The sequence below is a fragment of the Triticum urartu genome, chromosome 6A, assembly GCF_056163025.1.
Source record: "Triticum urartu cultivar PI428250 chromosome 6A, HENAU_Tu73, whole genome shotgun sequence".
Classification (NCBI taxonomy): Eukaryota; Viridiplantae; Streptophyta; class Magnoliopsida; order Poales; family Poaceae; genus Triticum; species Triticum urartu.
In genome coordinates, this window is record NC_141878.1 from 438,558,010 (window position 1) to 438,564,107 (window position 6,098).

At 45.0% G+C, this 6,098-nt stretch overlaps 1 pseudogene; it reads left to right on the top strand.

The window, feature by feature from the left end:
• LOC147965589 (uncharacterized) overlaps window positions 1–5,800 on the top strand; it is a 32,672-nt pseudogene extending 26,872 nt beyond the window's left edge.
• Window positions 5,801–6,098: the final 298 nt, after the last annotated feature.

Here is a 6,098-nt window from a genome sequence, read left to right on the forward strand (position 1 = left end):
GACAACCAAAATCCTAAGCTTGGGGATGCCTCGGAAGGCATCCCCTCTTTCGTCTTCGTCTATCGATAACTTTACTTGAGGCTATATTTTTATTTACCACATGATATGTGTTTTGCTTGGAGCGTCTTGTATGATTTGATTCTTTGATTTTTAGTTTACCACAATCATCCTTGCTGTACACACCTTTTGGAGAGACACACATGAATCGGAATTTATTAGAATACTCTATGTGCTTCACTTATATCTTTTGAGCTAGATAATTTTGCTCTAGTGCTTCACCTATATCTTTTTAGAGCATGGCGGTGGTTTTATTTTATAGAAATTATTGATCTCTCATGATTCACTTATATTATTTTGAGATTCTCTTGGAACAACATGATAATTTTCTTTGGCTATAAAATTAGTCCTAATATGATAGGCATCCAAGATGGGTATAATAAAAACTTTCATATAGAATGTATTGAATAGTTTAATACTTGATAATTGTTTTGAGATATAAAGATGGTAATATTAGAGTCATGCTAGTTGAGTAATTGTGAAGTTGATAAATACTTGTGTTGAGGTTGGAAACTACCGAAGCATGCACATATGGTAACCGTTGTGTGACAAATTTGAAGCATGAGGAGTTCTTTGATTGATTTCCTTATGAGTGGCGGTTGGGGACGAGTGATGGTCTTTACCTACCAATCTATCCCCCTAGGAGCATGCGCTAGTGCTTTGGGTTTGATGACTTGTAGATTTTTGCAATAAGTATGTGAGTTATTTATGACTAATGTTGAGTCCATGGATTATACATTCTCTCACCCTTCCATCATTGCTAGCCTCTTTGGTACCGTGCATTGCCCTTTCTCACCTCGAGAGTTGGTGCAAACTTCGCTGGTGCATCCAAACACCGTGATATGATACGCTCTATCACACATAAGCCTCCTTATATCTTCCTCAAAACAGCCACCATACCTACCTATTATGGCATTTCCATAGCCATTCTGAGATATATTGCCATGCAACTTTCCACCGTTCCGTTTATTATGACACGCTTCATCATTGTCATATTGCCTTGCATGATCATGTAGTTGACATCGTATTTGTGGCAAATCCACCGCTCATAATTTTTATACATGTCACTCTTGAATCATTGCACATCCCGGTACACCGCCGGAGGCATTCACATAGAGTCATATTTTGTTCTAAGTATCGAGTTGTAATTCTTGAGTTGTAAGTAAATAAAAGTGTGATGATCTTCATTATTAGAACATTGTCCCATGTGAGGAAAGGATGATGGTGACTATGATTCCCCCATAAGTCGGGATGAGATTACAGACGAAAAATAATAATAATAAAAGAGGCCAAAGAAGCCCACCAAAAAATGAGATAAAAAGAGAGAAGGGACAATGTTACTATCTTTTTTCCACACGTGTGCTTAAAAGTAGGACCATGTTCTTCATGATAGAGAGTCTCATATTTTGTCACTTTCATATACTAGTGGGAATTTTTCATTATAGAACTTGGCTTGTATATTCCAATGATGGGCTTCCTCAAAATTCCCTAGGCCTTCGTGAGCAAGCAAGTTGGATGCACACCCACTTAGTTTCTTTTGTTGAGCTTTCATACATTTATAGCTCTAGTGCATCCGTTGCATGACAATCCCTACTCCTCGCATTGACATCAATTGATGGGCATCTCCATAGCCCGTTGATTAGCCGCGTCGATGTGAGACTTTCTCCTTTTTTGTCTTCTCCACACAACCTCCATCATCATATTCTATTCCACCCATAGTGTTATGTCCATGGCTCACACTCATATATTGCGTGAAAGTTGAAAAAGTTTGAGAATACTAAAGTATGAAATGATTTCTTGGCTTGTCATCAGGGTTGTGCATGATGGGAGCATTTTGTGTGACGAAAATGAAGCATGGCCAAACTATATGATTTTGTAGGGATGAGCTTTCTTTGGCTATGTTATTTTGAGAAGACATAATTGCTTGGTTAGTATGCTTGAAGTATTATTGTTTTATGTCAATATTAAACTTTTGTCTTGAATCTTTCGGATCTGAACATTCATGCCACAATAAAGAAAATTACATTGAAAATTATGTTAGTTAGCATTCCACATCAAAAAAATTGTTTTTATCATTTACCTACTCGAGGACGAGGACGAATTAAGCTTGGGGATGCTTGATACGTCTCCAACGTATCTATAATTTTTGATTGTTCCATGCCATTATATTATCTGTTTTGGATGTCAAATGGGCTTTAATATGCACTTTTATATTATTTTTGGGACTAACCTATTAACCAAAGGCCCAGTGCAAATTGTTTTTTTTGCCTATTTCAGTGTTCCGCGGAAAAGGAATATCAAATGGAATCCAAACGGAACGAAACCTTCGCGAGAATATTTCTTGGAACAAACGCAACCCTGGAGACTTGGAGTACAAGTCTGGAAGTCCGCGAAGCTTCCACGAGGCAGGGGGCGCGCCTAGGGGGGCAGGCATGCCCCCACCCTCATGGGACCCACAGAGCTCCACCGGCCTACTTCTTTCGCCTATATATACTCTTATACCCTCAAAACATCCAGGGGAGCCACAAAACCACTTTTCCACCACCGCAACCTTCTGTACCCATGAGATCCCATCTAGGGATTTTTCCGGCGATCTGCCGGAGGGGGATACGATCACGGAGGGCTTCTACAGCAACACCATAGGCTCTTCGATGATGTGTGAGTAGCTTACCATAGACCTTCGGGTCCATAGTTATTAGCTAGATGGATTCTTCTCTCTCTTTGATCTTTCTTGCAATGGGAGAAGTGCTTAGCTTTGGTTTCAATCTTGCGGTGTCCTTTCCCAGTGACAGCAGGGGTAGCAAGGCACGTATTGTATTGTTGCCATCGAGGATAAAAAGATGGGGTTTATATCATATTGCTTGAGTTTATCCCTCTACATCATGTCATCTTGCCTAATGTGTTACTCTGTTCTTATGAACTTAATACTCTAGATGCATGCTGGATAGCGGTCAATGTGTGGAGTAATAGTGGTAGATGCAGAATTGTTTTGGTCTACTTGACATGGATGTGATGCCTATATTCATGATCATGCCTAGATATTCTCATAACTATGCGCTTTTCTATCAATTGCTCGACAGTAATTTGTTCACCCACCATAATACTTGCTATCATGAGAGAAGCCACTAGTGAAACCTATGGCCCCGGGTCTACTTTACATCATATAAGTTTCCGATCTATAAATCTAGTTTACTATTTATTTTGCAATCTTTATTTACCAATCTATACAACAAAAATACCAAAAATATTTATCTTATTATCTTTATCAGATCTCACTTTTGCAAGTGGTTGTCAAGGGATTGACAACCCCTTTATCGCGTTGGTTGCAAGGTTCTTGATTGTTTGTGCAGGGGCCGCACCCTCAAAATCTACCATAATTCAGATTGGGCCTAGGGGGCGCGAGCCACACCTGGCCGCCTCCTCCTCTCTTCCACTATGGCCCATTGTCGGTGTCAAAACCGGCGGATCTCGGGTAGGGGGTCCCGAACTGTGCGTCTAAGGTTGATGGTAACAGGAGACAGGGGACACGAGGTTTACCCATGTTTGGGCCCTCTCTATGGAGGTAATACGCTACGTCCTGCTTGATTGATCTACCACGAGATCGTAATGGCCAAACCCTAGAGGTCTAGCTTGTATGGCTATGGTAATGAATATCTCTCTCTCCGGACTAAGTCCTCCGGTTTATATAGACACCGAGAGGATCTAGGGTTACACAGGGTCGGTCACAAAGAAAGGAATCTACATATTTGGTCACCAAGCTTGCCCTCCATGCCAAGGAGATTCCCATCCGGACACAGGTGCAGTCTTTGGTCTTCGTATCTTCACAGCCATCAGTCCGGCCCATGGCTAATAGGCCGGACGCCCGAGGACCCCTTAGTTCAGGACTCCCTTAGTAGCCCCTGAACCTGGCTTCAATGACAAGGTATCCGACGCGCAGATCTATCCTCGGCATTACAAGGCGGGTTCCTCCTTCAGAACGGTAAGATAGTCTTCGGACGAAACCAACGTGTCCGGATCTGCAACACACAACCGTAGAGAGTATAATATTTCACGAATCCAATCTGCTGACCACTTTAGTAACATGACGTCATGCTTGCCCGGTTATTATTTCAAACCGTTTCCCGTCCCGCCGTTCCATGTTTCGGGGCGTGGTCTTCGTTGGCACGTCCTATCGAAGCAAAGATCGTGTCCCCTTATCGCGGGATTCTCATCAATACGAGCGTGGGTAACCCAACCGTCTTGCGGGAAAGATTCCTTAGGAATATGCAGGTTCTCAGGCTTAGGAGGAGGCGTTTAATACCCGGTGCCTTTATAAAGGAACCAAGGGCCGTCTTTTTTATGCAAAACCTCTCCTCAGCCTTCTCAACCTCGAGTTCTAGCACCCATGGTCCAACTTCATTGCTTCAAGCCTCCCCATCATGTCAGGACCCAGCCCTCAAGGCCGATGGGTGGCTTCCTCCGTTACAGAGGAGGATATTGCGAAGCTTCGGGCGACCAGATACTTGAACGCGGAGATCCACCATAGGCTTCCTGCTCAAGGACATGTTATTCTGACCCCCAGATCTGGCGAGAGGGTCGTATTCATCTCCCACTTCCTTCGAGGGCTAGGGTTCGCTCTTCATCCCTTCGTCCGGGGGCTAATGTTTTATTACGGACTAGATTTTCATGATCTATCTCCGAACTCTTTCCTCCATGTCTCTGCGTTTATCATTACATGCGAGGCCTTCCTCCGAATCCCCCCACACTTCGGCTTATGGCTCAATACTTTTAGTGTGAAGCCGAAGGTGGTCGACGGGGAACAGGCGGAGTGCGGTGGTGCTGTAGTGAGCAAGCTTACCAGCACTCTTTGGACAAAAGGCTCTTTCACCGAAACCTCCAACCAATGGCAGCGAGAGTGGTTTTATGTCATGGAACCCCGTAGCACCAAGTGGGAAGCTATACCTACGTTCCGTTCCGGCACTCTGCCATAGCTTGCATCATGGATTAACAAGGGGCTGGACTGGGGATCAGTTGACGAAGTGCAAACTCTACAGAGCCACATCCGAACCCTACTTGAGAGAGACATCGATCTTGTCAACGTGATTCAAGTGATGCTAGTTTGCCGAATCCTGGCCTGCCAGTGCAGATCTCGCCGCATGTGGGAGCTTAATCCAGAAGGACCACGAACCCTCCAACACTTCTTCGGCACTACTCACGAAGGGATGTGGAAGCTATTTTTCGGGAAGCGAAAACATTGGCCGGACACTATGAGGACGCTGGCTTTGACTGCCACTGTCCGGATACCCCGGTAAGCACTTGTCTTCCGAACACTTTGTAGTTACGCATACCGTAATATGGTACTGAGCAAACTATCTTCTTCCAGGGCTGGATAAAGAAAACGGAACTAATCATGTGTTCGGCCCCCCTGCCCGAAGGCCCAGCGAATCCTGTTTTAACAAGGATGCTGGCCCTGGTACCATACCAGATGCCTGCGAAGGGGGGCAAGGCGGAGAGGACCAAAGATGGCCTACATCCCGAAGGTGCATCAGACATTGTGTCTGGAGGAATCAAGATCCCATCGTCCGAAGACAAAAATGAGGGGGAGGTCAACGCCTCTCCCCCTCGTGGAAAGAAAAGGGCCGCCTTTGAAGATTGGGAGGAAAAGGCTTCTAAGAGAGGCAAGATGCCTCTGTCGGGTGGCTCAGGCTTGGAGGACATCGACGCACAGTCTCATGATGAGGAGAAGCCTCAGGCCAAATCGTAAGTAAACAAGGATGTTTTAGACCTGTCCCGTTCTTTTTCTTGTGATTCCTAGAATATTTTTTTTGGCAGTTCAGCACACAGTCTTCTTCAACAATCCTCTTCCTCGGGGGACCTTCTCCCAGAGATGATGGAAAGCAAGACGCCTCCATCGGCCTCTCCGCCCTATAGGGCGGACGACTTCGAGGTGTCGTCGTGAAGGGTCTCCCCCGACCAACAGGCGGTGCGAGGGACGATGAAGATATTACCCGAAGGTGATACTTCCGTGGCCCAGGGTCTGGGGACCAGTAATGAAGGCCCCG